This window comes from Euprymna scolopes, chromosome 2, assembly GCF_053919585.1.
Source record: "Euprymna scolopes isolate OS-2025 chromosome 2, ASM5391958v1, whole genome shotgun sequence".
In the NCBI taxonomy this organism is placed as follows: Eukaryota; Metazoa; Mollusca; class Cephalopoda; order Sepiida; family Sepiolidae; genus Euprymna; species Euprymna scolopes.
The window spans coordinates 27,479,332-27,492,999 of NC_136483.1; the positions used below are offsets into that span (position 1 = coordinate 27,479,332).

The following is a 13,668-nucleotide window of genomic DNA, read 5'->3' on the forward strand; positions in this document are numbered from 1 at the left end:
GAAAAAAAGTAAATTAAAAAAATGAAAGATGACTAATATCCGTAATTGTTTAATTGGAAATGTTTCGATTTTTTTTTCCTGTCATTATATTTTTTTTTTTTCCGACTTAATGAACGATTTTTGGAACTTTGTCCGGGTTGCCAAACTATAATAAATGGTTGAAACCCAAAAGGCCAAATTCAAAAGCGAAGCCACACCCTTTTTACCTTAAAAAAAAAAATAAAAAAAAAAGACTATATTGAAGTTTTTAACAGTTTTTTGTAAATGTTTACTTTAACTACAACAGAACACCGACCAATAAAATTCGTTGTTTTATAGGTTTTCAGGGTCGCTGACAACGAATCTGATATTCAAACTCGTCACATGGTATTAACCCCTGAACCCTCGCACTATTTTTTGCCAACTCACCGCTATCGTTTATGCTATTTTTACATAATGCGTTCGAATTCTGAATTCTCCCTTCTCATTGCCTTTCCGATTCCTTTTTCCCGCTTCAGCTTAGTGTCTAATTCATAATAGTCTGATTTTTTTTTTTAAGTAAAATGAAAAGAAAAGTTAAATTCAAGTTTTACGATATATTTTTGTAACGAAATACTTTTTTTTTTTTTTCAATTTCACGCGAATTCATTCATGAAAGTACAGAACACTTGCAATACACCCGTCAGTCCGGTAACATAAGTGCATACGTACCAATAAAGTGATTTTTAATATCGTATTCAGCTAAATCCATAACAAGCGGCACTTGAATTAATGGTTTATTTTATTGACGCTACACCGTAATCACGTGATTAAAATTTTAGCAGACGAAAAATTGTGAGTCAAAAAAGTTCCTCTTTTTCCTTTTGCAGAAAAAAAAAGGTGTGATTTTCAAGTTTTCAAAAATGTGAATAAAAACTTGTATAAATTGTAAAAAATAATTATTTAGTTTTCAATTATAATTTAACACAAACACAAATTTGTCGCCCCATAAAAGGGGATTCTTTTTGTACTACACCGGCCGCAGGTTTCTAGCAGAGCTAGTCTTCCGCGAAAATGCGGTCTAGAGTCTGAGCACCCGACATGAGACCAGAAGAACCCAAAATTTAAAAACAATGATCTACAGCAAATTTAATCGTTAATGCAAAGCACCTGGAAAAGCAACATGGCAAATCAAGAAAGAAAAATATAACTTTTTTAAATAATGTTTTGCTTTTTTGTTTGTTGTATTTTTTTTTTTTCTGAGCAAAACGAAGGACCGATTGTAGGAATATCTCGCCCTGATTTTCACTCAAACTTTCTACTAAAAGTGACTTTTTTTTTTCCTGCGATAAATTTCTAATCAACATTTTTAACGTCTCTAAATTTTAATTTTTATCGAAAGTTTATTTATTATTCAACGGTAAATTAGTGATTTTTTTTATTATTAAATTAGGGTGCTTATAATTGACATTTATAACGATAAACAAAAATGGAGAAGTGCCTTTATAGTGTACCTACTTGTCACGGAATGGAGATTGTATATTCCAAAAATCCCCCCCAAAAAAAAAATGATCAAGTAGTGTGTTCTTTGTTTCTTTTTATTTACGAAAAACAAAATTGCCATTTTTTTTTTTTTTACCGATGCGTTGAAGACGAGGACATAATAAGGGGAGATAATCAATGATTATTTTGGGTCTCCACATCCATTAGGGTTCTGCTTGTCTTTGCACCCTCCTCATCGAAACAGTAAAATTTGATTTTCCAGAAAAAAATTTTTAAAAAAAATAAAAATAAAAAAATACTTGATCAATTACGTGATTTTTTTTTTTTTTTTTTTTTTTTTTTTTTTTTTTTTAAAGTTTCTATCTTCGTTCCGTGACTGATACCTACATCATGCATACATTTTTGTAATTTTATATGCCGTCGTAAGTGTCAATTTTAATAAGCACCTAAATTAGTAAATTCTCTCAAAACTTATTTCGGTAGAGCAGCTTCGGAATAGAGGCCGCATCGTTTTCTTATTTTATTTATATTAACAGTAGATTATTGTCAGTGACAATGTTTACAGAATGGATTCACAATAATAATAATTTAGTGTATAAAGCTATGAAAAATTTTCCGCTATGTCCATTATGCTTATGCGTGGATCATAGTTATCAAGGTACTTTTTTAAAAAATGCAACAATGAAAACAAAAAAATCAAGAAACCCGTCCATAATAAAAAAAAATAGTTTATTGGAAAGAAAAGAAAAGGTAAAAAAAAGAAAAAATGTAAAATGTTCACTCATGTCTGTAACTGTTAAATTTGTTTCTTTAGTCTGGTCAAACAGACCTTAAGTAACTATAAAAAATAGAAAGTGAACTAGGAGTAAAGAGAGATAGATAGAAAGAAAACACTGAGCTACTTATAATAATCGACTATTTTTATCTTTTTTACTTTTGAACAAAAGAAGTTATTTCCCCTTAATTGTCTTAGATTTCTCTTTTTATCATCGTCCAACAAAGTTCTTGTAGATGACGAAAATTAACCACGAACGTTCGTTAAAAGTTCTTTGGCAGTTGCCGTAGACTTGTATCTTCAACAGCTGATTCCTCTCCACTTAGCTCGGTGAAATTTTCTTCCATAATCATTTGCACCCCAAGCTATTCTCCATTGCAATCTGGTCAATTAGCCATCCAGGATTTCTATCTCGTGTTAAAGCCATAAACCAATTTCTCCATTCCTAAAAGAAATGTACTGTAGTTATGTTCCAATACAGGAATATTTCAGATTTTTATGTCTTCATTGACATGTCTTCTTTTTCAGCGTGTTCAGTCTAGACACGCCATCAAGATAAACATAACCGTCACTTGGTTAGCTTCTCCAAACTTCCAGGTTTCCAACTGGTTTTTAGAGGACTACTATTCATTTTGCTTGATATGCACGTCTGTGCCATGTAAATAACACTCTTTTGTATTTCCTTCAGATATCCAATAAACCCTTGGTCATTGCGACACTCTAAAAAGTAAATTGTACTTATCTATGACAAGAGTTTCTGGAAACCAGCATCCAGAAGATGCCACAAATCAGCTGCACAGCCCCGGATTGTGAAGTCACCTTTGACGCTAACCTGGCACCGGAAATCCTCATCCGTTTGATTGATATCCATGCCAACACGGCCCATCCCTCGCCCACACCTGCCGCAGCTACAGCAGCACCAGCCAAGGCAGAGAAAGTCAAGCGACCAACGGTATCGGCTGCAGGTTCAAGTGCTGACTTCGCCTACTTTGAGCAGAGATGGGACGACTACAAAACCGCCTGCCACTTACAGGGAACGGATCTAGTGTTTCAACTCCTCGAGTGCTGTGACGACCCCTTGAGAAAAGACCTCACAAGGGCATTCGGATCTCTCGCACATTCTGACAAGACAACCGTCCTACAAAAAATAAAAACTCTCGCTATACGACAAGAGAATATTGTGGTAGCAAGAGTTCAACTACAAAGCATGAAGCAGGACAGGGACGAACCGGTTCGTGCGTTCGCCGCAAGGCTCAAAGGGCAGGCTGGTGTGTGTCGGTACCTGATGGGCTGTACAAACTGTGGGAGCCAAATTAGCTACAGTGACAGCGTGATCCAAGATTGTGTCATCCGGGGTATCTACGATGATGATATCCGACTGAACATACTGGGACAACCCCAACTAGCAGAGCAATTGCTTGAGGAAACTGTCTCCCTCATCGAGGCCAAAGAAAGTGGGAAGCGCTTCGCTGGCCGCCTTCTCATAAACAGCAATGAGCCCACTACTGCTGCAGCTACCAGCTCATACAGGAGACAAGAGCGGAGTCGTCTACAGAATCGTGGATCAAATACTACCTCCAACCAGAACTCTACTCGTCGGCATAACCGACACCCTTCTCCAAGCAACCCACCCTGCGGTTACTGCGGACAATCTCACCAGATACCTACATCAAGAGCAGTCAGAATGAAAATTTGCCCGGCGTATAATAACACATGCTCCCATTGTGGCATACCCCATCACTTTGGAAAGGTTTGCCGACGCAATCAACAGAGCCGCACTCCTCCCACCGCAAGCAATAATGCCATCACTGTGTTCGATGACGACCCTGCGATTCTATTTGATGCCCTTTGCTCCGTCGAAACACCCCCTTCCTCCAACGCAGATCCAGAAGCTATTTCTGAGACACACACTCTTGTCCTTGAACACCATATATACAATGACCTGTGTAGAGTGTGGGAACGTCGTGCGTCCGATTCACAACCATTCATAAAGGTTGATATACAGGTCATCCCTTCTGACATTGCTGACATTGGCATACCCCCTCACTTCCACAGCCCCACTGCCATTGTGACGCATACAGCTATGGCAGATACAGGATGCCAGTCGTGCCTAGGTGGCATCACAGTATTACATAAGATGGGCTTGACAGTCTGTGACCTCATTCCGTGCACAATGAAGATGTCAGCTGCCAATGACAAATCGATTGAAATCGCAGGCGCCCTTCCACTGCACATATCGGGCGTATCTGACAATGGAACTGTTTGCAGCACACGGCAGCTCGTATATTTCACACCATCCACAGAGCGCCTTTACCTATCTAAGCATGCTTGTGTAGCTCTCGGCATGATCCCTGCAAACTTCCCATCTGTTGGTACAGCCTCACAACTTTCTTCCTGTGATGCCACATATCCTCCCACGGAAGGAAGCAAAAGACCATGTAAGTGTCCGGATCGTGAGACACCCCCTCCTCCCCCGACCACAATCCCATACCCACCAACAGAGGAGAATAGGGAGAAAATAGAAAACTGGCTACTGGATCACGACGCCTCCAGCACATTCAACACCTGCCAGCACCAACCATTACCCATGATGTCAGGCCCACCCATGCAACTCATGATCGACCCGAATGCAGAACCAGTTGCCTACCACACCCCTATTCCTGTGCCGATACATTGGCAAGAGGGAGTGAAAGCAGGCCTTGATCAAGACGTTCGACTGGGTGTCATAGAGCCAGTCCCTGTTGGCACACCAGTCACATGGTGTCATCGGATGGTTGTCTGCCCCCAAAAATCTGGTAAACCCCGACGCACGGTGGACTTCCAACCACTCAACCGGTATGCCACTCGGGGAAACGCATCACACCCAGTCCCCATTCCACCAAGTCCGATCCATCCCTCCACACACACGGAAGACCGTTTTCGATGCTTGGAATGGTTACCACAGCATTCCACTTCACAATGAGGATCGCCACTATACAACATTCATCACCCCATGGGGTAGATACAGATATTGTGTGGCCCCACAAGGGTACGTAGCTTCAGGCGACGCCTATACACGGCGGTTTGATGAGATAGTTATGGATGTTCCAAACAAAGCGAAAATCATCATTTTGCTTGATATGCACGTCTATGCCATGTAAATAACACTCTTTTGTATTTCCTTCAGATATCCAATAAACCCTTGGTCATTGCGACACTCTAAAAAGTAAATTGTACTTATCTAGTTTTAAGTCCATTTTTACATCTTTATTGGCGGAGACAAACTTTACTCATCAGTAGCATCAGCTCACATATCTCTCCATCATCTGCACGGCAGCAGCTGAGATGGAACTCACTACACAAGTTTGTAGCATAATTCATATCTTGTGTGTAGCTGTGTGTGATGTTTTGCCAGGGCTATTAAGGATATTTTTTATTGTGACACCATCACTAGATGGGGTACCTACCACAGTTTAAGAGAGTCCCATCTACCCTTGAGAGAAGGATAGACCACGCTAGTTTCTCAACCTGATATTTTACCTCGCAGTACATACAGCGCCTCGTCTTTCCAAATGGTCACCCATCTGGTACTGTCCAGGCTCAATGTTACTTAACTTCGGTGATCTGATGAGAACCGCGAGTGTCAACGTAATATTGTGCCATATATAATATACAACAAATCTTGCAAATCTTCAAGCAAAACAAGCGGGAACTTTCCAAACCATTCAGTGAGTACAATTCAGTCACGTGATACAACAATCATCATCATCAGAAATAGATAAAAAGAAAGGAAGAAAGATTAAGCAAGAATAAAATTCTAACACTCTCCTAATTAAGGTAAGAAAAAAATTCCACAATCAAATTCAATACCAAATAAAATCAGGATTTCTTTCCTTAACAGACTTCTGTTATGTCACAGGTCTAGACAGATTCATTGATAATCTCATTATCATTTTCACAAGGAAAATCACCATCTTCATCCAACGAAGGCACTTGAAAGGAATAAGTAATTGTTAGCTTTAACAGAAATAAATGCTTAAGAGCGTTCTTGTAAAACATCACCTTTCTTTATCAAGGCTGAACAACTAAACCATCAGTTCAATTGGTAGGTTTCATTACTCTACCCAAATTCCAATACTGTCTCGGCCTTGGAAAACTCTTGACCAAAACTACATCTACTTATCAAAATCAGCCTGATATAGATCTTGAGATAATTTTCTCAAGCCAAACAGATAATATTCCTACCACAACAGTTTAAACTTATGCAAATGAGTCTTTGAAATAAAAAATATTGTATTCCAAAAAAATATGTAAATTAATCAAGTAGTTTTATTATTATTATTATATTTATTATTATTATTATTAAGAAAATCACTTTCAATCGAATTTGAGTTTCAACTTTTTCTGTTTTCTAAAATCTTGCAAGTTTGAATGACTTGGAGTTATCTCCCTTATTTTCAGCCTGTTTTCAAGATGGCGTCATGATATCTTCACTATTCGCTTAGGCACAAAATTTGTTTTCCTTATTTAAAAAAATAAAACTACTTTATTAATTTACATTGTTTTAGTGTACAATATTTTTTTTCCATCATGGGTACATACATCAGACAAATTTTTCATTATTTTTGTTTCTTAATATAGTGGGAATCCTCAACAAGCACCAGAAATTTAAAACTTCTTTTTAAAGGCAAACGGGTTTATGACTTCATTGTAAAATGGATACAGAATTTATTATCACTATAACTGAAATTCCTTATTAAACAAGGCTATCTAACGTTTGCAGTGTAGTCCTTGGCCTTGATAAGGAAATTGTAGACAACAATAGTATCTTTGAGTCTTGCCAAAAACCACACCAGCAATTAATATAAACTGTTTATAAAAGTTACTATATAGCAAAGAAACAAACGGATGTATATTAAACGGTTGTGCATGCATATTAAATTGGAAATAAATGAAATATAGTGGAATATTAAGGTCATCAGCTAGCAAGTGCTAACTTTTAATATTGTTTTTAAATGAAAATCAAGGAAATGTTATTGGACCGAGTTACGGTCAACTTGCATTGGGTTTTAGATGAAGTAAAATTTGCTTTCAAATTGATTATAAGGATGATGGGACCTGATAAGCGAGAGAATCTGGTTATTTCATTTTAAGTTAGAAAATAGAAAATGTTAATTTGATAATGGAGAGTTGTATTAATTTCACTTTTTTGAGGACTTTGCAAATAGAATTGTTGGTATTATAAAAAGTAATAGCATTTATCAAGGCGTGTTGTGTCACAATGGTTAGTCATAAGTGGTTGGCCTATCTTTTTGCATAGGCCACAAAGCAAATGTCAACTTTTGCGATTATCAAAATGAATAAGCAGTAAAGAGTTAACATTAAAACGACTTTATAAAACTATGGCAGACTGAATTCAACACCGATTACTGAGGTCAATCATTTGTTTGTACAAAAAATGAGTATTTGAAATGTGTCAACTGATAATATTGCTTACTCAAATGACTGAAATTGGAGGCAAATAAACAGAAAGACTACACATTAATGTGGATTGGGGAGATTAATTAACTGCCAAAAGACACTTCCCCATGGTTAAAATTTTGATAATGATTATACAAAGAAGAATTGTGGTTAAAGCGCATTTATAATTATGAAGACCTGTTCCCAAAGGGAGGAGAAACCTTCCCCTGTCAGAGTAACAGTGAGTGATTGGGACCAATGAAGAAGAAAAGAGGGGTAAGGCTTACAGATTTCTTGACCACTCATGGTCTTGTAAGATTCCCACAGAATCATTACTAGAAACAATTATGTATTATTGAGAATTATTAAATTCTGTTGGAGGTGGGAGGGGGTCGTGCTCTTCTGGTTTTCAATATAAGGCAAAACATGTGAGCTCCAGGACACCATTTTGTTCACCCACCAAATCCACACCATTAAGAAATTAACCCTCGACAGGATTGAGATCACTAAACCTGAAAATCGCTCGGACTTTGTCAACGGTGTCATCCAGAAACTAACATTAGGATCTTAAGTCAGAGACCTGTGAATGTTCAAAGTCATGCTATCTTTCAACAAATAATTATTTTGCTTTATACAAAAGGACAAGTCATCACCATGTTGTTCTTTTAGCTTAAAATGATCTTTGCTATACAAAGATATGACTTTGATGACGAATGCCAGACAATTTTCCCTCTTGATTTTTTACATGGAAAGAATGATTTGTCAGACCTGGACCTTTCAACACCCAGAGCCTTTATCAGAGTAACTAAGTGATCAACCAGGACCCAGAAGAGCCAAATTTGATATCATCCACACGACATTGGAGGAGTAAAGGGTACATTAATTGGTGAAAATCTATGTAACTCATGTATAAATAATTATGCTCTTTCATTATATCCTAGTTTGCCAATTTATCCCATAAATGATTTTCTTTTTTTTTTTTTTTTTTTTTTTTTTAATGAATGAAATATTTTTGAATTTAGAGCAAGGGATCAGTTTTGCATATAAATTTAATATGATGATCACCTATTTCTGAACTCTGCAAAATTAATGATCATCTACATCCTGAGAAGATAGTTTCGTATTATTTGGATTTTTCGAACTACTGTTCTCATCTTGAACGTGATTTTCACAATGTTTCTGTCGATGTAACCTCCAACCTGCTTTAGGTGTATCTTATCAAACTTGGGAATTTGTATGGAATTTCAAACTGAATCCTTTATTTACTCCACGAGGGTAGTGTGCTCTTGATCCATCCTTGTATACTATGCATAAAGGGTTTGTCGGAAAAACTTCAATGAATATGTAATCCACATGACATCAAGACGGTATTCAGGATTGAGTTGACTCTCAGGGAGCGGCTTGTGTATGAGATTTTATATAAATATGGAAAACTATGCAAAAGTGAGACATGTCGTCCACTTAAAGTAAGAACATTGAAAAGCTGTAGTACATGTAGAGACCGAAAAGTTGGGTATGGCTGACCATATATGGAGGAAAAGGGAAACCATCTATTGTTATGGGACAAAGTAAAACATAGACTGAAGAACGGTGAACAATAAGACAACTCAAAGAAACAGTACATATGATGGGTGACTATCAATTACTAAGTAGTCCTAGTACAGAATTTAACACCATATGAGAACTGTCAGATAATAATAATAATTTATACAGTAATATATAATAATAATAATATGTAATAATAAATAGTGTTATTTACATCTAGAAATAAGTTTAAGTCTCCTAAAATTTGTACTAGAATTGTCTGCAATGACCCGTGGTGCAGTCATTACACTACTTGGAAAAATTCAATTGTAAAGTGATATTCTCCTGAAGGTTGAAGGTTCGATCCTCAATATGAGCAATCGAAAAATATAATTGTGAATTACTTAGGATCTCTATTCAGTCATTGTCGACGGAATGAGAGCATGATAGCCTGTTTGAAATTCCGTACACATTCCAGAGTTCAACAGAAAAAATTTCCGAGCTTAAGATATATGTAAAAAAGGTCAGAGGCTACATCGACTGAAATGTTGTGAAAATAAGACTAGTTGAAAACAGTAGTCCTAATAATCCAAATAATACGAATAATCAATCCTAATCTCAAAAATTCAGATTTCTAAGATATTGTTTTTAGGACATTACCAATTACTGAAAATGGTACCTATAATTGCCAAAAGATTATTTTACCAAAAAAAAAAAAAAATAGACCATTTCCAAAAAATGGCCAATATTCATTCAAACAAAATGAACATTTCTAACATGGACTTGAATGTATATTTTTAGCAAAACTAAAATAAAAATCAAAGTTCATACCCATCTAAACAACATGAAAACCTTGCCATTAAAAAAAAAAATAAAGTTTTCATTTTCAACACAAAAAGTCCTCTTCAAATTTTTTCGGGCTTTTTTACATGTAACAGGGCCCCTAAAAAGTGCAATCTCATTTTTCTTCTAATACGGACATCTTGATTATTGAAATTTAATTATTATTTATTTACTTATTGTATTCATAAATAATAATAATCATAATCATAATCTAAATATAAATTGGAATAAGTTACCTTCCTTGGTGTGATAATTAGCAACTCTATAGTAAATAAAATAAATTTATGATAAAATGATCGGCGCTTATGTCAACGGATCATTAAATCTAAGGGAGATAACCAGCATAAACATAGCAAAAATAAGCATGTTTTGCAAGATATAATTTGGGACGCTGAAATAATCAGTAGAACAATGAAAGAATGTTAAATGAGACCGAAAAAAAAAAAGAAATTTCTTTTTCTTTATTTTAGGTAATCAGTCAGCGTCAGGATAAAAACTTTTTTGAAGAAGATTTTTTTAGTTTCTGGCTATGATTAAAGTTTAATTATTTTGGCAGAGTTGTACAACCATCACCCCCTGCGTAATTTCTATACTGATAGGTTTTTTGAAATTTTTTCACTGGATTATTATTGATTGGACACTAATTAACCAGATTATGAAAAAAAAAAAATCATTTCGACATTTGAAAAGGGTGCTTACTTTTCAGTTACAACATTCTGGTAAATCGGTCATCCTTTGAATGCTACAGTTTTGGTTTTGATTTCGATTATAGATGAAATCACAACTCTATAATAATATATACAAAATCTGGACTAATTAAAATATATGTAAGCATATTTTATGACCGAGCAAAGACGGGCGCCCCACCCCCACCCCCTGCTAGTATAACACTATCCACGTGTTACCTAAATGTTCTGCTTACAGTCTGCGTACGAATATCCGTCGATCAGACGTCTCCATGAGAGGTAAAATCAAAAGCATACCTGAAATGTTGGGTGTGGCTAGTTCCCGTGTGCAGGGCAGCTGCATTCCCCTCCAGCAGTGTCAGTCAGCATTGAACCCTCTTCGTCTTTCAAGGTTGTTTCCTGGACCTTAGGCAAACATGCAATACAGCACAAATAACGCCAACACAATTGTTATATATATATATATATATATATATATATATTATAACTTAACTATTTTATTGTTCGCTTGTTCATACAATAATTGTTTCCTACAATACAATAACTTAGCCTTCAGGACAAGATCAAAGTGTAGTATCTGTTCTTCAGATGCTTCACTTCTATTTCTTGTTCTCTTTCGGTGGAGGAGAAATCCTTCACGACTGAGACAATTTTTATTTTTGTACCTTTTCTCCACGTTAAAAAACGACCCTGGTGTCTAACTCTGTCCCGTGGGGAGGCATAGTAAATAGGTACAATACAATAACTTAATAACTGTTTCATACAATAATTCTTAAACCAACTAACCTAACTATGATGAGAGGAGGGAAGCTCCCCTTCCTCTCATCTACAGAGGGACTAAAAAACATGTGCTCACCTCATGGCATCCAGAACGAAAGAGAGCAAAAAACAGGAAGGGAAATCTAGGCTGGACTAGTATCCGTCCGTCTGCAGCCAAATCACCGCCTGGCCCTGCAGGGGGAGGGTGCATGGGCAACCCTAACAGTGGCACTAACGATATAGTGCCACACCAGTATTTATTAATAGTAATGTAAATTATATAATGGTACAATCACGTTGACACACTGAAGTTAAGCAACGTTCATTCAGGTCAATATCAGATGGGTGACAATTTGGGAAGGCTAGGCACTGTATGTACCTTCTGGGAAGGTTGTGTGTGAGACCAGCACTTTCACGCCGAAAAAAAAAAAAAGAACTCCTTGCTAGAAAAGTTCTGGAAGGGCCTCAAGGCTATGGATGTAAATTATATAATTTTTTTTTGTTTTTTTTTTTTACACAGTGATCACCACTTATCAAGGCCCGGAAGCCACTCGGGGATAAGGGTTATTGAACAAAAGCAGCAACATAAACCATGCTTAATGCTTATACAGAATTTTTCTTACATTCTTCTCTGATCGCAACCTTTAAACATTATAGATTTAATGCGAGATGACTGGTGTCATTTGATTATGTCTAACTGGGAACTGTATGGAATTGAGTCTGTTCACATTACATTTAAACTTCTACAGTTTAGTACACTCAGAAAAGCAAGAAACAAAGAGGAAATTTCAAAATCTAGCAATTCGAAAGTAGAAGGTAGAAGACTTTCCAGCATCTAGGGACCTCAACTGTGAAAGAGTGGAATTTTGATGCTTGTTGGATTAGTCGAGAGTATGTTCATCAAGGGGGAACAAGTGCTACATGTTCATCAGGATAAGAGCGCAACACAGTTTTTAATTGACAATGAAAGAATTCTATTATCCGGTTAGAAGCTGGATGATAGCTAGTTGTACACATATGTTTAATCCTTAAAATCCTGGAATAGTTTGAATTCAAACTGTCCCCCATGGTTGACGATAATTGTGTTATGGAGTTTCCACCACTGTCTATTAGGGCTCACACTTCAGATTCAGTTAAAATGTTGCTTCAGGCCACCATGTAAAGCAATCTGTATAGATTAAAAGGTAAGTAAATACCTGATTGGCTGGCCATGGTCCAACCAAATCAATATGAACATGGCTGAATCGAGCATCTGAAATGTAAAATGTTCCCAATAGTACACAGATATGCTTGTGCACCTTTGACTTTTGGCAGGAATGTATCTAGGCAATGATGTTGCACCTCATATTTGTCCAGAAAAATCTAGTCCAAATAAACTTCACTTCCTTAGAGCGGCCATTTTTAATGAGTAGACATGCATGTATTTAATAAATATAGCAAAAATCAACTAATGGTCAGATTTTCATCAAATTTTCGGTATTTATTTACTTTTGGATTGATTTCTATTTAAGATGTAATTTTTGTAAAATATATGGGTGGAAATATATATATTTTTTGTCCCCCCCCCCACCTTTCTCATATTTCATTTTACAGAATCTAAACAAAATATAATTGATCAAAATTTCAACATTTTATAAAGCAGAAGAGTTTTAAAAATTGAATATTTATTTTTTATGCTTATTTCTTATTTACCTTGAATTCGTAAATAAAACATGGAAATTCAACATTGTGTTGTAAAATAAAAAAAAATAAAAATTGTTTTTTTCTTATTAATATATGTTATAATCAGTTGAATTGAAAAAAAAATAAAAACATTCTCAAAAATAATTAATTTTTAAAAGATGAAAATAATTGAATTTCTATTCTTTCAAAATTTTCAGTTTTAAACATAGAATTTTGAGTTATGGTTTCCTAATTTGAAAAAAATATTTTAGGATAATATAAAAAAAAATAGTCTGGTTGCCCGGGTGTTTGGAGATGTGTGTTGAGCAAAAAAAAAAAAAAAAAAAAAGTGCTACTAGGCAGGCAGAATCGAACCCATACCAAGGAGAAAAAGAATGAAAAAAAAAAAATGTGATGGCTTTGCTGTTGCGTCTATCACCAAACCAGAAGTGGCAAAAGTTTAAGTTAAGGCGAGTCAGTTGAAAAGAGGGGATGACTTTCGAAAATATCAGTGAAAAA

The 13,668-nt window shown here is 35.8% G+C and overlaps 2 protein-coding genes across 3 annotated transcripts in view; both read left to right on the forward strand.

The window, feature by feature from the left end:
- LOC145290110 (FAS-associated death domain protein-like) overlaps positions 1-243 on the forward strand; it is a 1,091-nt gene extending 848 nt beyond the window's left edge. Inside the window, exon 1 of the mRNA XM_080136459.1 lies at positions 1-243. This exon is cut by the window's left edge and continues 848 nt beyond it. The gene's annotated coding sequence lies outside the window, so the exon portion shown is untranslated.
- LOC145290126 (sigma non-opioid intracellular receptor 1-like) overlaps positions 1-13,668 on the forward strand; it is a 104,346-nt gene that overhangs the window by 45,147 nt on the left and 45,531 nt on the right. The window lies entirely within an intron of this gene.